The sequence below is a fragment of the Sus scrofa genome, chromosome X (genome assembly GCF_000003025.6).
Source record: "Sus scrofa isolate TJ Tabasco breed Duroc chromosome X, Sscrofa11.1, whole genome shotgun sequence".
In the NCBI taxonomy this organism is placed as follows: Eukaryota; Metazoa; Chordata; class Mammalia; order Artiodactyla; family Suidae; genus Sus; species Sus scrofa.
In genome coordinates this window covers 4,246,001-4,267,463 of record NC_010461.5, presented here as the reverse complement: position 1 = coordinate 4,267,463, position 21,463 = coordinate 4,246,001, and the positions used below count along the sequence as shown (strand labels likewise).

At 45.6% G+C, this 21,463-nt stretch overlaps 1 long non-coding RNA gene across 1 annotated transcript in view; it reads right to left on the bottom strand.

Moving 5' to 3' along the window:
- LOC102166006 overlaps nucleotides 1-18,881 on the bottom strand; it is a 250,348-nt gene extending 231,467 nt beyond the window's left edge. Inside the window, exons 1-2 of the long non-coding RNA XR_002340685.1 lie at nucleotides 17,805-18,881; nucleotides 14,278-14,402 (exon numbers count right to left, since the gene is read on the bottom strand). This is a non-coding gene — a long non-coding RNA (uncharacterized LOC102166006). The remainder of the gene's footprint in view (nucleotides 1-14,277; nucleotides 14,403-17,804) is intronic.

Below are 21,463 nucleotides of genomic sequence, written 5' to 3'. Positions count from 1 at the left end.
TTTAATGGAAAAGAATCTGGAAAAGAACACACATGTATATATCTGAATCAGGTGTACACGTGAAACGAACAGACCATTGTAAATCAACTATACTTTAATTTTTTTTTTTTTTTGTCTTTTGTTGTTGTTGTTGTTGTTGCTGTTTCTTGGGCCGCTCCTGCGGCATATGGAGGTTCCCAGGCTAGGGGTCCAATCGGAGCTGTAGCCCCCAGCCTACGCCAGAGCCACAGCAACGCAGGATCCGAGCCGCGTCTACAACCTACACCACAGCTCACGGCAACGCCGGATCGTTAACCCACTGAGCAAGGGCAGGGACCGAACCCGCAACCTCATGGTTCCTAGTCGGATTCGTTAACCACTGCGCCACGACGGGAACGCCTATACTTTAATTTTTAAAAAATGAAGTTCCAAAGGTGGGTGGGGGAGATGGCCCCATTCTCACTTGCGGAAGACATCCGAGTCAACAGCTCCTCTGGTGAGGGTCATCCATGCCATCTCCATTCTATCGGGCATATGCTGTTCACATGTCCCTGTTACCTTGTCAAAACACAAACACCAGCAAGCAGGGCTCTTCACCCTGCATTTCCTGCTTGGTCAGATTCCTCATGATGAGTAAATCTCTCCCTCGGGCAATGATTCTGAAAATGGGAAGGTTTCCTAAATGATGCTTGCATCTGCATTCTAGAAATACCAACAGTGAAAGTGCTTCGCTCTGGAGGTTTACTCCACAAGAATGTGTGGCAAGCTAGGAAAATGTTTAATATACACCATAATATCTGCTCAGGAAAAGAGGACAGAGAGGAAACGTGGGCTTGTTCTGGGAGCAGAGGACACAAACAGAAACTGTTGATGCTCTAAGGAATTTACCAAATGGAAATACCAATCATGGAAGCCAATTTCACTTCCTAAGGAAGACAAAACCAAAACCAAAACTCTTTCTTTTCTTTTTTTTTTTTTTTTGCTTTTATACGCTTCCTAGGTGAGGAGTCAAATCGGAGCTAGAGCTGCCAGCCTACACCACAACCACAGCCGCGCTGGATCTGAGTCAGATCTGTGACCTACACCACAGCCCACAGCAATGCCAGATCCCCAGCCCACTGGGTGAGGCCAGGGATTGAATCCTTGTCCTCACAGATACTAGCTGGATTCGTTTCCACTGCATCACAACGGAAACTCCTTTGCAAATTAGGAGATGCTGTCACTGCTAAGAAACAGTCCAAAGCCGAGTAGGCGTCAAACTTATGGGAGATTGATGCAAATATAACTTGTCAGTCTTCAGTACCTTATTCAGTGTTGGCCTCTTGGCTTATTCTAGGTGATCTTTACTTCCTTGTAGGAAATATTTCCTCCGCATCATAGGAAACCAAACGTGGATACCTGCTTGGTGGTTCCATATAAGATCGACAAGTGGAAAGATAATGCTGACTAAATGCTGACATTGTCAGTGAGCGAGGCAAATAATACAAGGGGGAGATAATAAAACATAGAAAATTCAATGTAAGCATCCATTCCAACATGAAGCTTTTAGAAAAGATCTTAGAGGCGTTCCCGCTGTGGCTCAGCAGTGATGAACCAACCGGAATCCATGAGGATGTGGGTTCCATCTCTGGGCTCCCTCAGTGGGTTAAGGATCCGGCGTTGCCGTGAGCTGTGGTGTAGGTCACAGGTGTGGCTCGGATCCAATAGTGCTGTGGCTGTGGTGTAGGCTGACAGCTGTCACTCAGATTCAACCCCTAGCCTTCCATATGCTGTGTGTGTGGCCCTAAAAAGACAAAAACAAAAAAAAAATCTTAGAAATCTGGATATTAATTTGTGAATGTTTAAAAAGAAATCAGGGAGTTTCCTGGTGGCTCAGGAGGTTAAGGATCCAGTGTTGTCACCATTGTGGTGTATGTTTGATCCCTGGCCCAGGAACTTACGCAGGCCCCAGAGGAGTCCAAAATTAACCAGTAAGTCATTAAAATTAAATAATTAAAAAGAAGACATAAAATGCTGTCTCTCCTACACAACCACACACAACACACAAGTATCTTGGGACGATGCATCCTGCCTATAGATAATACCCACCTAGAATGACAGAGGAGAAAGTGCCACTGGCATCTGTGAGACTGAATAACATGTCTGTCCTCTCTGCAATTTGGTTCCACAACGGAGAATAAAGAGGTCTCGTACCCGAATTCTTAAAAGCAACACATTCCGAAGGCCGCCGACAGTGTTCAGCCAGGTGACATCCATGAGCATGCCAAGGGCTAGGTCCAAGGCCCTGGGAGCGGAGGGAGCTCGTGCTGCCCCGGAAAATTCATGCTACCAGGATCAAACCTGCAAGGCATCTCCTATCAAGACATTTTCGGATTCATATAAATGGACTCCTTATACACCCAGATAGCATGTTTAACAGAGAAGAGGCAGACGTGGGTGTTCTTTCTTCACAACGCGTTCAGCATATCTCGGTTTTGCTCTCATCGCTACTGTTCATGGTAGCTGTGGCTGTTCAACACAACTGGTTGCAGACAACACTATCCCTTTCAGAGAATTTAAGCAGAGAAGGGTCTATGTAGGCTACAGGTGGCTCACAGTCTTTGGAGAGGAGGTGAAAGTAGACCCAAGGATATATTTCCAAGAGGATATCCTAGAACCCTTGGGGAGAACTGGCTTGATAAAGGAGCAGCTACTTTTTTCCATCAGTAAGCCACTGACTGCCAAAAGCCAAAATTATAAACACACTGCCTCCGAAGTCAGCATAAGTCCCATGTGACTTAACCATGGGAGAGGCTGGAAATGGGGTTTCTTCATATTCCTTGCTTCTTAGAGTCTGGGGTTCAAAGTCCAAATTTACCACGAGAGGAGGCATAAAATGAAGAGATGCTCTGAAGATTTTCAGGCCCATTGGTATTACCATGACTAACAGTTCCCCATTACCTTTATGGGTGTCGATTCAAGCATGGACAACGGGTGTATTTTTCCTTTGGGAACTTTCGAAGGGAAATGACTGTCTCGGGTGATCCTGACGAATAATTCTTATTCACATCTTTCTTGGATAAATTATGTATCCCAGCAGAAGTTTTTGGACTTGCCGTTTGGTATACGCCCTTGAGAGAAAACCGCTAGATTGAGAGCTCAAATCTTAATTGCTGCTCAGGCAATTAAGCTATCCTCTGAAATGTATAGAACTTTCCGAGACAGAGAGAATTTACGATGTTTACATCCTGAGCATAAATACACTTTAATGGGGGTGCCAAAGCTTTCTCATTACAGAGACAAGAACTAAGAAGAAAAAGTAGGAGGAGGAGGAGGCAGCTTCTTTCTTTAGGAAAAACAGACAGGTGACTGTGCAAAAGAAAACAGTTTGTTTTGATTCTCTCAGGTACTTTTTTCTGCAAAACTGTGGAAGCACATTCGTGCCATTCACAAACATTCCCATACAGACAGAGCGTGCATTTAGTAGAAGGCAAGGAGCTGTGGGCAAATCCTCAGAAACCTTGACACTTCTGCCTCGGCTCCAAAGAGCTGTGGCTTCGCATTGGATGGAACTTTTGTTCTGATGAGGCTCTTGGCTTTAGCAGGACTGACCTAGGTCTTATGGGTGTCCAGGACGCCCTAGTCCTCTGCACTCAGGTACATAACATGCTGTCCCCTTGGTCTCCAGGATGCCCCAGCCCTCTGCACTCAGGTACATCACATGCTGTCCCCTTGGTCTCCAGGATGCCCCAGCCCTCTGCACTCAGGTACATCACATGCCTGAAACATGGAGGCACCTGAATTTGTGATCCTTGAACGTTCTGGTGCCAAATGCCTTTCTCTTTTTTTCTAAGCAGGGTATCTTTGTGCTGGGTATTTCTCTGCTGTGCTTGAAGGGTAGGGGACCTCCCGTGCTGGGTGCCATATGTACCAGCAATTTTTCATCTCCATGCATGAGATGGCACTAGCACCCAGCGCCTCCCGCCTCCCCTGCAGGTTGTAACCGAAAACATCTCCACACATTGCCACACATGCCCCCTGGGGGGCAACACTGCCCTCCTGCATTTGGAATCGGGTCTTTAGATGTCGCGTCAAAGAAAACAATGCGTCACCTGCATATGACTGTTATATCTGATAACAAAAGAATGAACAGGGGTGTGTGTGTGTGTGTGTGTGTGTGTGTGTGTGTGTGTGTGTGTGTGTGTTAAAATCATCACAAAAGATAAAGTTTGCCCTTTCCTTCAAACTGATGAGAGAAAGAGGCAGATTAATCAGCTGGCTTCTCTGGCTGGAGAAGGGTGAGGACACCCCTGTTTTCATGGCAGGGTTCACCTCGCCACAATGTCCTTCCCAGCCTTAGAGCAAGTGGACAGCCCTAGAAACTTACCATCTGCTCGCATGTAATTCAGCAACAACTGAATGAGAAGGAAGCAGCAACTTCCTGCCGTGAAAATTTTCTCCCCCATTCAACAAATGCCGAATTTCATTAAAACAATTCTTTAGAAAGATTGATGTCTTTACAACAAAATCAGAACTCATAGCCACCACAAAAATTAGATATATATATATATATAAAATCTGTCCTTTGAAATCATTTGCGTATATACATATATTTTTTTTCTTTTTTTTTTTCCAAATGGCTGTTCCAGATTTCTCATCAGGGAACTAAATTACATAGCTCTTGAATGAGGACCTTCTTTATAAGACCGTCCTGCCCTACTGTGTGTCTGGACACCTCCATCATGAATGCATCACATTTGAAATAAAATAAACGGCCCTGCCAACATGAGATGGCCTTGATCTTGCACAGGTGTATTACGTTGGGTCCTGGCTGGAACTGAGGATTATTTGCCAAAAGAATAAATAAATGAAGGCACCAGACTTAGGCAGATAGGAGCAAAACAGCTGCTGAAAATAATACAAGGCTGTGTGTCCGGGTGGCTTTCGGAGGGTAAGGGGGGATGACCTCCAAAACGGAAACGTCTCTCTCCTTTTTGAAGACGTCCTCATAGTTCTACCCAAAGGACTGTCCATCCAATATCGGCCACCCTGGGGGTCCCAGGGACAGGTAATTAATTTCTTGCCCGTGTTCAGAGACCACCTGCAAGCTGTTTGGAAGCCAACTCTGTGCTTTGAAATCATTTGCTAAAGACTGCCTTACAGCTGTCACACGCCTCAATGTACACCAAGGGGGAATGTCTATTTTATCTAAGATTTTATGTAAGGATTGGCAGTGGATGGCGGTGGCTGATCAATTCCGTGCATTGCTAATAAGAAACAAGCATGGCCCACTGGCAAGGGGGTGACAGCTTCCTTGATTCAGTCCTAAGCCTTGCTGGGGTCTGTTCAAAGCCCCCGCCCCCTAGGAGCCTGACCCTAACCCTAACCCTGGAGATTGTTGGCTTGGAGGCCCTGATGTGTCTGATCCGCTGTTGCATGTGCTTCTCCTGCTGGTCCAAATTCACTGGGACTTTGCCCCATTCACCAGTTTGCCTTTGTTCAGGGAATGTGCCAGGCTCTCGGTGGAAAAAAAGCAAGCGTGACACCCAGATGGAACTGCAATATGAAGTTCTTACCATGCTCCAGAGCTTCTGTACGCAAAAGGATCCCCTTCTACTTCCTTTGTGGAGTGATCGGGCAGCTACCAAAACAGCAAATAGGACTGGGAAGGACAAAGTCTATAAATTATAAACCTCTAAGAGCCACTCATGGCAGGAATTGAGGAGTCCTTGACAAAGGGAGCGTGACTACATTAAACCCAATTTCCCAAGTTTGGGCTGGAAGACCTTCCCAAATCTGGTCATCCACTCTGGAGGTACTTTCTCTTCCATCGCATGGAAATATAGCTATTTGCGTCAGAATCTGGGGCTTAGGTGACACATGGAGGACTGTACAGTTCACCCCAAGTGCCTTCACCTGGTTCCAAATTAACAGGACTCATGGGTGACTGGCATTTATCCATTCTAACACTAAGACTTAAGGAAACATAGAGACCTGGTGTCTCCCAAGCATGAAGGCGCGTTTTCCTCGGACCCACCACCGTTGGGAGGTACTGGTAGCGTCACCATCTTCCCAGAGTTACGGAGATGGGGCAGCAGCTGATGGGGGGACTCCTGGCTCCGTCTCCATCTCTGGTAGGTCCTCATTGACCTCAGTCTGGCAGGATGCCCCCCTCACCCCCATGCTTTCCGACCTTCTAGACCGATGGGTGCATGGAGACACCGCCTGCTCACTTCCTGTGTTGCCTGGTCAACCCTAGACACAGGGTAATTCTTGTTCTCTTCATCACTCAGGAGTGGCACTTCACAGGGGCAACTCAGGCAACGCTGACGACATCCCTAAGAGGGGACTTGAGTTCTTGCAAAGAAAGAAAGAAACTGAGACCCAGAGGTACAAGCACATGCTGGATTCGATCATATGCGTAAGTGGTGGAACCCGCATTAGAAACAATTTGTATCCATAGACACCATCCTATACTCCATCCACACCCCACTCATCGTGGTTCACGTAACTCGATGTCTGGGGCTGGATTTGTTTGTTTATTCAAACGTCAACTGAAATATCCATCGAGAGAGGAGTGGACAAAGAGGATGTGGTCCATATACACAATGGAATATTACTCAGCCATTAAAAAGAAGGAAATAATGTCATTTGCAGCAACACGGAAGGACAGAATTTATCCTACTAAGTGAAGTTAGACAGTGAGAGACAAACATCATATGATATCAATGATATGTGGAATATGAAAAAAAAAAGGTACAAAAGAACTTATTGTCAGAACAGAAACAGACTCACAAACTTTGAAAAACTTAGGGTGACCCAAGGGGACACGTGAGGGGGAGGGTGGGGTGGACTGGGGGTTTGGGATGGAAATGTTCTCAAATGAGGTCGTGGTGATGGTTGTACAACTAGAAATAGAATAAAATTCATTGAATTATTAAAATAAAAAAGTATCTACAGAGTTCAGATCAGATGTCAGATTCCATGCAAGATGGGGGCAATTTAGGCGGATACGGACCTGTCTCTGCAGAGCTAGAAGGGGACTGTGTCGATGCTACTTTTCTTAGTCTTCTATATTTTACTGGGAAGCTGAAAGACGGTCTATCTGAAGCCACAGGTGAAACTGCATTGGAAGCGGCCAGCCTGGCCTCTGAAGCCCTGCATGACGGCCTCTTCTACCCATGAAGCCACCCTTTCTGCCCTCGCCTTTCTCCTTTCCCAGACACTCGTGCACCTGTATCAAAGAGAGGCAGGAGGGGCCCAGGGAATGTCCCCCCAGCTGCCAAAAAGTGATGAGATGGCTACAGAAAGTGCTGGCAGAGAATATCCAAACAAGAATTGGATAATGACCGATAAATACCTACCAGGAGCCAAGGGAACAGGGTGTGCTAGTCGAATGGGGTCTTTCCCTCCATGGACTCTCTCACCCTTCAAGGACACCCTAGAAAGTCAGAGCTTTCTTTTCTTCTCTCTCTCTCTCTCTTTTTTTTTTTTTTTTTTTTTTTTTTTTTTTTTTGCTTTTTACAGCCACACCCACAGCACATGGAAGTTCCCAGGCTAGGAGTTGAATCAGACCTACTGATTCCACTGGCCACAGCCATGCCAGATCCGAGCCGCGTCTGCAACCTACACCAAGGCAATGCCGGATCCTTAACCCACTGAGAAAAGCCATGGATGGAACCCCCATCCTCATGGATCCTAGTTGGGCTCGTTAACCGCTGAGCCACGAAGGGAACTCCAGAGCTTTCTTTTCTAATGCAAATCATTCCTTTATGTTTATGCACCACCCACCCTGAGGAAGGCAGCGTGATGCTCACCAAGAATCCAAGAGCTGAGGCAGTCAAAGTCTGTTTAGTACAGGATGTAAACCACAGACCCAATTTCTGTTGTCATGCTTCACTCTCATAAAGCAGTTCTGTCAGTTTCCTTCTGTCTGTATCTTGATAGGTGGCTTGGGTTGATAGACTGGTGTGTGGTCGTGGTTTACTCGACCTGTTGTTAAGACAACCAGCTACAACCGCTGTTAAGACAATGCCTCGGCTTTGGATGAAAATCACCCCTGGAAATGGAAAGGCCCAAGAGAAGCCAGGGCCATTGTAGATGCTCTGCCTAAACTATGGGGTTGATATGGCAGCAGAGGGGGTAGCAGAACAGAAGGGAAGGGCAGAGGGGAGGGAGGTCACACTTACTGGTTCTCCCACCAAGCCAGGCACTGCTGTAGGCATTTGGAACACCGCAGTAATTAGAGTTCGTGCCTTCAAAGGCATGGTGAGGAGACAGTGGGATGTACAGGGAGTTTGGGATTAACAGATGCAAACTGTGCCACTGAGAATGGAGAAGCCGTGAGGTCCTGCTGTCCAGCACAGGGAACTCTATTCAGTCTCTTGGGATGGACCAGGATGGAAGAGAATATGAGAAAAAGAATGTATGTATAAGCATAACTGGGTCCCTTTGTTGTATCGCAGAAATGGACACAACATGCAAATCAACGATACTTTAATAAAAATGAAATTAACTAATTATATTTTAAAAGCATGGGCAATTCTCCTCTTGAATCTAGAACTCATGATTGATGCACTTTGCCGCAAAACAGAGATGCAAGGGTATCTATTTGTCCCATTATTTAAGAAGGCAGTGACCCATATCTTAAGGACAGATCGCTCAGAGTGTCTCCAATTAATTGGAGATTGTAACTGGGGATAAATACAGGAATGCTTTTTTAAAGGCATTATATTGGGAGATGATGCTCCTATTACAAGAAAATTACTGTGTATTCATGCCACGCCTGTAATTGCATAGAAGTCAGAGATCCTGCCTAACACTGAGAGACATCGATGAGGGGCTGGATCGTTTACATGTGTCAGTTATTTCACTCTTTGAATAATTCTCTAGTGTAGGTGTCATTATCCCCACCAGTTTACAGACAACAAAGCTGAACTCGCGGACATGGGGCATAAATCACTCAGCTTTTGAGGGATAGCGCTGGGCCTGCCATCGGCCTGTGTGTCTACCTTCACTCCCTCCATAAATTATTAAATCAGGACACACGCAGGAATATATGGGTCTGCTAGTGAGGCCCTGGCCTGCTGTTTCAGGTCCTGGCGTTAACCAGGTGTTCTGCCACAAACGAGCAACCACAATGAAAATTTAAACATGTCACTCCATGCACAACCATTGAACAGTTAAACATGTCACTCCAGGCACAACCCACATCGTTTATGTCTGCCAACAGAATTCAACAAAAAGAGGAAAGACAAGAGTTACCCCGTGGCCTATCGCTTAAGGACTCAGCATTGCCACTGCCATGGCTGGAGTCACTGCTGTGGTGTGGATTCAGTCCCTAGCCTGGAAACTTCCACATGCCACAGGCATGGCCAAAAAAAATAAATTACCAAAAAATTCAAAACGCTATTTCGAAAATGCTTTATACTCCAAGAAAACACTCAGGCCCAAACTGAAGCAAAAGCCCAGAGTTCTGCATGAAACGCACAAGGCACATTCCCTGAAACACTTGTGAAAAAAATCAAATGCCACTTGCAAATCAGAGTCCTGAATTCGACCAACCCCCCCTTATCCAGGCACCCTGCGACGGCCAAGAACCAGCCCTGCAGAGACTGAAGGTAATCAATTCCCCAATGATGATAATCCTTAAAAAAATATCCGTTTCTGCTTTCGGACAACTATTCTTTGTGTTTAAGGGTGTAGATCTCAGAGTCCTGAATGGATACCCCCAAGTACGGATTTTAATGCTGTGCATTGGTTCTGCTGTTGTCAACAACATACGATGCAGCCCAGAATCGTTGCTCCAGTTTGATGGGGCAAGGGGGGGGGGTGTACTAGATTAATAAGGGGGTTGCAGCATAGAAAGAACTGGTTATCTTTAAAAAGGGGCATAAGAGCAGTAGCAACACACTTGAACAGTGGTCCAGAAACATACTCGTAAGACCCTCATTCAATGCACAACAGATTCCATGGCAGCTATTGCTTTTTGGTGGCTCAACCTGAACCCATCTTCTGGTCCAAGAAGGACCTCCCTTGGTGCATTAGAAGATGCTGGCTGGCATCCCGGAGGTGCTAAGCTGACATCCGTGGGCTACGCCTCCTAGCGTTAGGGACCAAATCCTTTGCTCTTTAACCCATCTTCCGAAATCCACCCACCTTCCCCACTTCCACGTAACCCTGTCTGTGCCTCATTTAAGAATCTTTAGGAATCTTTCATTTGCTCCGGGATAAAGGCAAACTCCCTAACACTGCTGCTTCCCCCACCCTACCCCCAGCTGCCACACCAGGGCCTTTGCACAAGAAGCTCCCTGTGCCTGGAACTGTCCAACCGCCCTCTCCCAACCAAACTACAAGCTTCCAAAGGGCAGAAAGGAAAGCTGTTCTTTCTTCACTTTGCCATCTTGGGGCATGATCCGCGGGACATGGCCCAAGGTAAGTGCATGGATGCGGGTGTGTGCAAACGTGTACCTGCTCGAGCACGCACACGCTCGCTGTCGGCAACTAAGAGGACGCGTGTTCTTCCTGTCACGTGTATCACCCAGCACGGTGTCTGACACACAGGGTTTGCCAGATGTGTATGGAGTAAAAAAAAAAAAAAACAGTAGCTGCGACTGATACAGTGATTTTTATCCTCAGAGTAAAGGCTTGGAAAGCTTTATGGCGGGAGTGTGATTGGGGTCCTCTCACAACCCCGAGTGGCCTCTCTCATCTCTCATTCCACAGTCAAGGGCAGCCTGTTATCCTTCTGCCCCCTTTGGTCCTATGAACTGTACGAAATCTTAGGAGGGCAAATTGAATGCTTCTGAAGTGCAATTCCAAACCCACCAGCAAATGTGCAAACGTGGACGACGTCCTTGCCCAAACAGGGCACCTGCTGTGGCACCAACAATGCTTATCACCTCACGTCCCACTCAGTACAGCAGGAGCATCCAAAACACAAGAGGAGAGGAGATGCCAGCCCTCCCCCGAACGAGGGCCGAAACAGGGCGAGGAAAGTGAGGCCCGCACGCCTTTTAAAATGGAAGGAGCACAGGAGTTCCCTGGTGGCCTAGTGGGTAAGGATTCGGCATTGGTGCTGCTATGGCGCGGGTTTGATCCTGGACCTGGGAACTTTTGTATGCTGAGGGCTCAGCCAAAAAAAAAAAAAAAAAAAAAAAAAAAATTAACAAGCACAAAAAACTCATTGAGAAAAATATTTTAAGGCGATTTTAAAAAATAAGAATTGGGAGTTTCCACTGTGGCTTAGCAGAAACAAATCCGACTAGTAACCATGAGGTCACAGGTTCAATCCCTGGCCTTGCTCAGTGGGTTAAGGATCGGGCACTGCCATGAGCTGTAGTGTAAGTCACAGATGTGGCTCGGATCCCAACTTGCTGTGGCTGTGGTGTAGGGCGGTGGCTACAGCTCCAATTCAACCCCTAGCCTGGGAACCTGCATATGCCTTGGGTGCAGCCCTAAAAAGACACACACACACACACACACACACACACACACACACACACAGAAAGAACTGATGCAAAACATCCATGATAAATAGAATAATGAAATGTGAAATACATCAGTATTATTGATTTTCCTTTATGCCTTAAGCTCCAATTCTGGTTCGTACTGCATGTTACCCATCTTGTCTTTATTTAGCTTTGATGCTTAATTCTTTATGGATGTCTTAACATCAATTTTCATTTTAAAAATGCATTAATACATTTGTCTCGATTATGAAGTTAAGCTGTGCATGAGATAAATGCTGCATAAACAAGCACTTACCTCATCCTAAGCCACCCCCGTCCCCAAACCCCATAATAAATATCCTGTCACAAGACCAAGCAATCCTCCAAAGTTTGCCAGCACATGTACAAAGAACTTCGACACTGCAAGAAAACATTCTTTTTAAAAAAAGAAAGAAAATACTCTAAACGTGGAACATACTCATAGCAGAGCTCAATGCTGATTTTCTCCCCCAAAGAATATTAGAGTGTAAATCAAAATTAACTAAATTAAAATCAGACGAAGTATGTTTCCGAGATCTGCCTTGACTAATCAATTCAACTCGAGACTCAGGGAAAGCAGGCTTTCTGCCCGAGGTCTGCTGAGGAAGTGTTTTACACGCCCAGAAGGGATTCAGTTTCATCTGTGAATAATGCAATGGAAGAAGCAGAATTCAGTCTTCTCGTTACTTATTTGAATGGTTAATCATCTTCAAAATGAGGACGACTGCAGTTTAACGGAAACCTCAGGCTCTGCTGATTCTGGTCAACACTGAAGCTGTGGAAATGCTGCAAACGGTCTAACATAACACCAACCGAGATGCATACTCCCGAACAGTTTCTAATACATCTCAGATTTCACGTTTTCTTTGCTTCTGCACAGATATAAACGAATCTCTCCAACGATTAGCGCCGTTCCTAAAACCCAGCTCCTTGTAATCACATGAGCATGCCCACAGCTTCTATTAACTCCTTCCCCAAATGGTACAATCGTTAGGGCATAATTACTGTTTCATACTGTGGCCCTGACGTTCCAATTTTCCAGCACTTTGTGAATTAAAAGGTTTAACTGCTTATATAGCCACCTTACCCCTGGTTTTAAAATAAAGCGTTCACGTGTTGCCTAGGATAGAAATCTATACTCTTTCAGCCTGGCTACTTATTGTTCATTTGAGGACCTCCAAAGGCAAAGTTAAAAACCATGAATTGCAATATTTCTGTTCTCGCGCAGCCTGGTAACAGGCACCAATCTTTCTCTTAGGAAGCGGACTGAATGGGATTTTTAAAAATCCACCCTCTGTAAGAATGTTACAGATTTGTAACAGGAGGCAAAAGAGGATTTTTTTTTTCTTTTTTTTCCTTCTTGGCAGTTGAAAGAAATAGACAACGACAGATTGACTTTCTGGCCATGAACCTCAGGATGGGAAAAACAGACTCCCATGTTGGAGATGAGAAAGAAAAAAAAAAAAAAAAAAACACCCCAAATCTCATGCCTCATGTGTCATATTCAAATGCTAAACGACTGAGACTTCATGACTGGCAAACAGAGAGTAAGCACAAGTTGTACATTCCACGTTCCCCAACTTCTCCCAGCTCAGGAAATGGTTTCTGTGGCAGATCCCACAACGTCTACACCTTTTGACAGTGTGTCTCTCCTGCTGTTGTATTTGGTTAAACAGGATGCGTTATACGCAGCTGTCTTGGAAGACACATCTAGGCTAGAATTTATGGGCTGTAGAGCCCCTTCTGCAGCCTCCCACAATGCCTTGCAAGGAGATATCTGTGCATATAGGGAAACATACATCCATGCCTATGTTTCTGGTTCCAGAGAAGTTATTTGCTTCCCTTCTCTGCGGGGGCTCGGCGGTCAGGCTTTCTGCTTACAAAGCTCCTCTGCCGTCTTCCTCTAGTGTATAACCTTCCCACCATCCCTCCTGTCTCTCCCATCATCAGCTCATTTTGCATCACCACCAACCCTGCACGCATGGATTTCCTTATCCCCGTTATCCATGACAGACTAACTGCGGTCTGGCCACCCTCGCCTCCTCTTTGGCACCCCTTTGAAAGTTTCTCTGAGCCAGAATATGGTGATTGGGGATAATCAATTTTTTAATTTAATTTAATTTTATTGGCCGCACCTCTGGCACATGGAAGTTCCCAGGTCAGGGATCAAACCCATGCCGCAGTAGTGACAATGCTAGATCCTTAACCACTGAGCCACCAGGAAACTCCAGAGGTAATCAGTTTTGCTGAATCCCGGCCCTGCTGGTTACTAAAAGCCACTCCCTCTTACTCACAGGATCATGTGCACTTCGCACATTAAATCCTCTAAATCCCATCATGTTTAGGGTCTTCAGGGCTTCACCTATCTGCGCTAGGCCGGCTCAGAGGACCACACGTCACCGGGGTTACCAAGGCAACAGCATCCCACTGCGCCATCACGCCAAGGCACACCTCTCACGTGGGCTCACCGAGTTTCAACAAGTCATTGAGAACGGCCCCTGGGTGGCGAAGGCTCCAGCCACTGGCCCCTGAGGATGCTCCGCCAGGACACATGGGGAACGGGAGGGTCTGGCTGCCCTCCACCCCCTTCACGAACACGCCCACACACCAACAACCACGCTGCTGGATACCCAAGCCACTTTGGCAGGCCAAGCAGCGTGACAGTAGGTTTCACAAACCTGTCTCTCCGCGGCTCCCCGGGTGTCCTCTGCTACTCAAAGCCCAACGCTGAACCTCCCAGCAAGAGCCCTCTCTTTGAACTGAGCTTCTAGGAACCCAGCCTATCAGGTGGGGCGTACGGAGAATTTGAGGTCCAACAGACACTTCTTACCTTTTTCCGTTTTCCAGTTTCTCTGGACTCAGCCGGTGCGGGATGGAGAATTCCCCGAATGCAGATTAAAGACACTAACTTTGTCCTTTGCGTCGAGGCCCACGGTCTTACGTCCCCGTAAATCCCTACAAGGACCAATCACAGAAAACACATTCCTATAAAGACGACGTAAACGATTCCAATTCCCCTGTCCCGTTCCTTTGGGTATTTTCTCAGTTTCCATCAATATCGCCTCCTGGTTTCTACTTTCTTGTATGGAGTGATACTGTTAGCTGCATACATGTTCAGAATATTTGCTCGTTTCCTGGTGAATTCACATATCTTTTTGGTGTAGGTTATGCATTGTCCTCCTTTGCCTCTATTCATAATATCTGGCTTAAAGTGGCTTTTCTCTGAGAGTGAGAATGAGCATGTAAAATATCATTTTCCATCACGACACCTTTATATCCTCATCTTTCAGATATATACACCATGCATCTGCACACAGAGCACACATGTACATTTCAGATGCCTTTCTCACAATCTATGCTTCTGCATTACACAGTGTATCTTACTGACCAATACAGTTATTCAGGATAGTTTATAAAACCCCATTTTTAAGCAATCGCATTTTTTAAATTAAATGAATGGGGTGTGGGATGAGCATGTGTCTCAGAGCTTAAATAGTGTTCCAGGCTGCAGCAAAGGGACCATGAACTATGCCACTTCTGAGTGGTTTTCCCTCATGGGTGGCAGAAGTTCCTCCACTGTAGATTAAGGAACAATGGACGGGGTTCTGGGCCCTGCGACTGGCTAGCGAAGTCAGCAGCATGGATTCCAGAGGTGATAGAACTGATTGATGTCCAACCAGTAAGTTCACTGAGGGGTGATTTCGGCCAGGAGACTCTGGGAACCTATGCAATATTTCCTGTTATCTCAGGGTCCCCCATAAAAATGCACGTCATAAAAATGTGGCATATACTTACATTTTGATCAAAACATAAACATATGACAACATTTTTGCAAGGCAAGACGGTTTTTGCAATGCAGTGAGAACTCAATCGGAAGTGTTAACATATAAGTCACTTGTTTTAGGAATTAGGAAAAGTTAGTTTTCGGCTTAGTTACCTATGTGAAGATATGAAAAGAGACTGATCTAATCACTACTTTTCAAAATATCTATTATGTTGGTAAAAATTCCTTGGCCAGGATGAAATATCAATATTAATTTAAGGAGGAAAGAAAAATAATGCAAAATGTCCAGCTGCTCAAGCAAAGTTTGGTCACCTACTTTCTTCTGATAGCTTGAATATATTTTTATTTATGTGGAATGCATCATTTTTTTATTTGAGTAGAGTTGATTTACAGTGTTGTGTCAAATTCTGCTATAGAGCACAGTGACCCAATCACACACACACACACACACACACACACACACACACACACACACACACACACACACACACATATATACACATTCTTTCTCTAATAATATCTCCCATCATGTTCGATCCCAAGAGACTGGCTAGAGTTCCCTGTCCTGTAAATGGAAAATACAGCTGGCTCTTGAACAACATGAGGGTTCGGGGGTGCCCTCCCCCTCAAACAGCTGAAAATCCATGTAGAACTTATGTATAGATGATATATGTAACAGTAGGCTTTGCTTCTCTAAAGTTTTGCATCTCAAGATTCAGGCAACCCTCGGTCCTGCAGTGTGTATTTATTGAAAATAATCCATAAATATATATTTATAAGAACAATGTGAGAGTTTTATTTTAATATGTCTGATTTATACACAACTGAAAACTACATTATTTTCAAATGTGTACATTCATAATGAAAGACTTTAAAATCTAAAAGTATCATGGTGAACAATGAAAGAATATTTCAAACTAATATCAGCTATGAATTTTGATGCTTAAATACTAGATGAAATGTTATCCAACAGAATCTAACACAACATTGAAAAGACGCCACAACCAAGTGGGATTCACTCTGAAAATGCCAGCAAGGACCCCAAATACCTGCTTTGCTATCCAGCTTTACGCTATAGATATTTGCTAATGCAAGGAGACAAAATAAACCAATGAGGGGCTTAAAGGTTAGAAAAATTAATAAATTCCAATTGTTCTGCAGATGATATCAAGAAAAATCTTAGAAAAATTATGATATAACTAACCCTAAAATTTTAAATACATAGATATATATGTATTTTTTTAATCAATCATGTTTTTTGTTTTCTGGATCTCATGATGCCCTGACATCCTGGGGGCCTTGCTAGGGGAGAGACTGCACTTCCTAGACCAGCTAATTCCTAGAGACAAGAAACAATCCACTTGCTAACATCCCTTTCATGTGGAAACCAACCAATCCAGAGCCCACACCCAAAACATCTCCTTTAACCAGCACAACCAACCTGAGTCATCCCAGGGCCAGGCACTGGACAACTTGAGACCCCTGAAATTATTCAAACTATCCAACCCTAAACTTGCTCAAATCCTGCCTCCCTCCGCCTGATAAATGCAGCAGTGTGGTGAAGATGGCCAACAAGAGGACATGTACTGAACAGCAGAGAAAACGCTATGCATAAATACATTGAAGACGTTCTCATACTTACAAATCAACTTAAATGTGCCCAAAGAAATCTATTAACAGAAAACTTTAAAAACCACCTAGAAGAAACGTGGATTCGAGTAATGGGGAAAAAATCCTTAGATAGGATGACTCAAAATCACAAAGATGTCAAGTCTATCTAATTTATAAAATTGTTATCTCACTAAAAAAATAAAAAACCATAAACTATCTCAGGGAGTTAGATTAGTGGACAAGTAAGTTTACATGGAATAACCAGCAAAAATCCTTGGTGAGATGAAGCCCTTCCAGATTTGAAACGTGATAAATAAAGGATTCATGGTGAAACGCATTACAGGTGCAGGAACAGACACTGGGACTAGAGGAACAGAACAAAGCATCTAGAAAAGGACACACATACAGGAGGAAGTTTAGGGCGCAATAAAAGGGCATCTCCAACCGTTTATTGGAAGATGAGCTTTCAATAAACGGTGATGGGACCGCTGGGGAGCCATTCGGAAAAGGGCACATTTAAATACATTTCATTCCCACACAAGGACAAAACCTCCACAAATCGGCTATCGAAGCACACGGGCATCCACAGGCCTCAGTGCCTCCACGCCTCCATCCATCCATTCACACAAGTTCCGGAGGGAAAGTGAACTAAATTCTTCCATAAACTGGAAGGGGTTACGCTTTCGAAACATCACTCAAAGTCCAAACACAACCAAGGGTCGATAAATTGGACCACATCATTTTAGAAACACAGTTGCAGGACATGTTTTAAAAGGCCCTAAAAATCACAAGAACTCAAGTGAGCCGTAAATAAGTATTTGCAACATAATAAAGGGCCAGCAGCCTTAATACTTGGAGAACTGTGAAAAGGAAAGTTAAAAAACAATCATGGAGAAGACGTCCATATAACCGGATTGTAAAAAGGAGCAAAACACGGAAAACACTTAGATACCCATCCTCACCTGTCACACCGGGAAAAAATTAAGATTGGGGACAACGCACAGGCTTTGGAGAGACCTCTGTATGTTCTTGGTTGGGATGCAAACTGGGATAACTCCTCTGAGTGGAAACTCAGGTACCGCTCTGTGTTTTCATCCACGTGAATATAGAACCACCTTGTTTTAAGTTCCCGGAAGCCCGCTTTTAAGAACCAGAACCAGTAGGGTGAAGCGTCATCAGCCTCCGCCCAGGAAGAGCAGTGGATAACAGAGTCAGTCCAGGGCTCACAGTGGATGACCGAGTCCGTTCAGGGACAGGATCAGATGAGGGAAAGACGGAAATCCCCTCCGCTGCGTGAAAACGGGCTGCAAACAAATCACTCCACGGTAAACAGTGGATGATGAGATGGCCTGTAAGGAGTGACCCCGCTGAGTCTGTGGAAACAGATGATGACCCACTTAGTCACTCCAAGGAAAACAATGTCCAGTTAGCCCAGGGGAGACAGTTGAGAACTGAGCCAGGGAAAAACAGGCGATCCCAGGAGAAACAATAGATTAATTACAGAGTCAGTGCAGGGAAAATGAGTTGATTTCCGAACCAGTCCATACCCACGAGTAAACCAGAGTAAATAGCTGATGACGGACTTAGTCCAGAGGTAAATAGCTGATGACCTAATCATTCCAGGGATAAATAGTCGATGACCGAGTCAGTCCAGGAAAACTGAATTACCGAACCAGTCCAGTTAGTCCAGTTGATAGCCAAGTCAGTCCAGAGGAAATGAATTAATTGTCAAGCCAGCCCAGTGAACTGAGTTGATGACTAAGCTAATAGATATGCAAGTTAGATGAGTTGATGACAGAAGCAAGTTAGTCCAGGGTAAATGGTAGATGACTGAGTCGGTCCAGGGGTAAATAGTTGATGGCTGAATTAGTCCAGGGAAAATAAGCTGATTACCAGGGAAATTAATTGATGACCGAGTTGACCAGGGTAAGTAGCTGATGACCGAGCCCATCCAGACAAAAATAATCGATGACCTAGTTGATCCAGGTAAAAGAGCTATCCCAAGGAAGTTATCTCACGAAGAAAGAGTTGATCACCAGGTCAGTCTATGTAAAATAAAAGATAACCAAATTAATTCAGCGACGATATTGATGATGAAATAAAAATTTCCTCCATATAGTGTAACAATAAATGGTACTGTCATTGCAACAACCAAAATAACACAAGACAAAAAACAGCTGATGAAATGACAATGCTTCTCTCAGTCCCAGGAAGACGAGTGACAAGGGAATCACCACAGGGAAGACAGTCCAAGACCATGTCTGTCTAGGGATAAATAATCAATGACAGAGTACGTCCAGGGGAAAGAGTCAATGACCGAGTCCATCAAGAGGAAAACAGTGAATGACCCACTCGGTCCAGGGGAAAATTGTCAATGACAGACGCAGTCCAGGGAACAGATTATGATGAGAGGACCAATACCCTCAGCCCAGGGAACGTAGCGAATGACGATCACTCCAAGGGAGACAGGGAGTGATTCCCTCAGCCCAGGGAAGCCAGTCTATCACAGAGTCACTCCAGGAAGCACAATCCACTCCTGAAGGGTCCCAGGAAAATAAGTGGATAACAGAGCGAGTGGAGGAAACAGGGAGCTGGGGAGGGGGGGGCGGGGGGGGGAGACACAATCACCAGGGAACACAGTAGATGACCGAGTCTTGGGGGAAAGTAGTCGACCACCGAGTCCCTGCCGTGAAAAGGGTGGCAGTGATCCTGCAGGTCCAGGGAAAGCAGCTGCGACTGAAAAATGTCAATAGTAAGGATGCCATGGAGGCGAGGAAAAGACACACCTGTGTGCAGAACCCGCCAGAATCTAGAGCACGACCCCCGCCCCCAGACCGCCCCCTCCCGCTATGCTCTACGCCCATCACGACACGGACCACAGGGAGCTCCAGCAACCCGGGCGGGACCCCGAAGCGCTGACCCAAGGACCCCTGTCCTGGACAGTCACTCCCGCAGGCTCCTTTCACCCCTGCTCACACTTTGCATCGATTCTCCATGAGGTAGAAGCTGTGCCTCTTCGTGGCCAAGGGGTCCAGGGGAGCAGTTCCTCTGCCGCGTCTCTCCTGCTGGTCCACCTCCTTCCTTGTCCTTCTTTCCTAAAATAAAGTCTCGTTGAACACAAGTTCCCCCCTATCTTGGACAAACAGGATGTGGGATGGCCGGGTCATCGAGTCCGCGAGGTGGATGGAACTTCCAGTAGTTCTCCCCACATCACGGGGCCATTTCAGACTCTCGCCAAACACACACCAGCGTTGCACCTGCTCCCCTTCACTGCGAACATCCGATGATGTCAGTCTGTTTAATTTTCATCTTTGGCATCAGAACCCTAATGATACCAGCGGACTTAAACTGGTTTTCTTGTGTGTGTGTTTATTTTTCGTGTTTGGGTGCTGAAACCTGGGATTGAACTCTTGTGTTTTATTTAGTGGGGTTTTTTTGGGGGGGTTACTTTTTTTGCTTGTTTTTTTTTTTTTTGTGTGTGTGTGTGTGTGTGGTTTTTGACAATAGCATGTTCAAATCTTCTGCCTTTTAAAATGTTGGGGCACTGTGTGTTTTTAGGATTGAGCTGTAAGTCCTCTTCATAGACTTTGGGGTCTCCATCCTTTGTAAGATACCTGTTTTCCCCCAGCCGGTCTTGCCCACTGGCTTTTCTGATGATGCTGTGGCTGAGCCCTGTCTAGAATGAGGTGTCTTCATCTCCCACCCTGGGGTGAGTGCTGCTGGGTGTAGACCCAGAGACGGGCTGCAGCTGTCAGGAGCTCCCTCTGTGTGCTGGTCCTCCCTTTCCCTGCCACCCCCCACCCCGCCCCTGCCCTGCATCTGGTACATCTTGGCCACATCAGCCTCCTCACACTTGAAACCCAGGTTCCGTGGCCTCATTCCAGCACAAATACACCTGTGCAGCTTCCTCAACCTCGAGCTGAGCTCTAGAAACTGGCTTCCTGTCTGAACTTGATATCTGGCTTGTTGTTTGAACAGGAAGCTGGGGGGCAATGGCCTGCTTATCTCTTTCCTCCTTTATCTCAAGGATCAAAGGCATGTTGCCCCTCTGGCCAAAGTCTGAAAACCACTGTTCATACTTTCCAAGCTTCCTAATTGTTTACAGTGAGGAAGAAATTTCCTTAGCAGTTAATCCTTCACGAGCAGAAATGTTCATAAGTCCTTCATTTCATTTCTCTTTCTTTTTGTGTGTGTTTTGTCTTTTCAGGGCCACACCCATGGCATATGGAAGCACAGAGGCTAGGGGTCGAATCGGAGCCGCAGCTCCCAGCCTACACCACAGCCACAGCAATGCCAGATCTGAGCCGCGTCTCCGACCTACACCACAGCTCACGGCAACACAGGATCCTTAACCCACTGTGCGAGGCCAGGGATCGAACTGGCAACCTCATGGTTCCTAGTCAGATTCGTTTCCACTGCACCACAACGAGATCTCTACATTTCACATTCTGATACAAATGTGAATCATCCGTGAGAAAACCTACCAAATATAACCATTTGGATATAAAAACCCACCTTCCCCAATACCCAGTAAACACACATCTGTATAACAAATCCTCATTAAATATGCATCTGTGTAACTGGTGACATTTGGGTTTTCTTCTTTGTCACCGCACAGCTC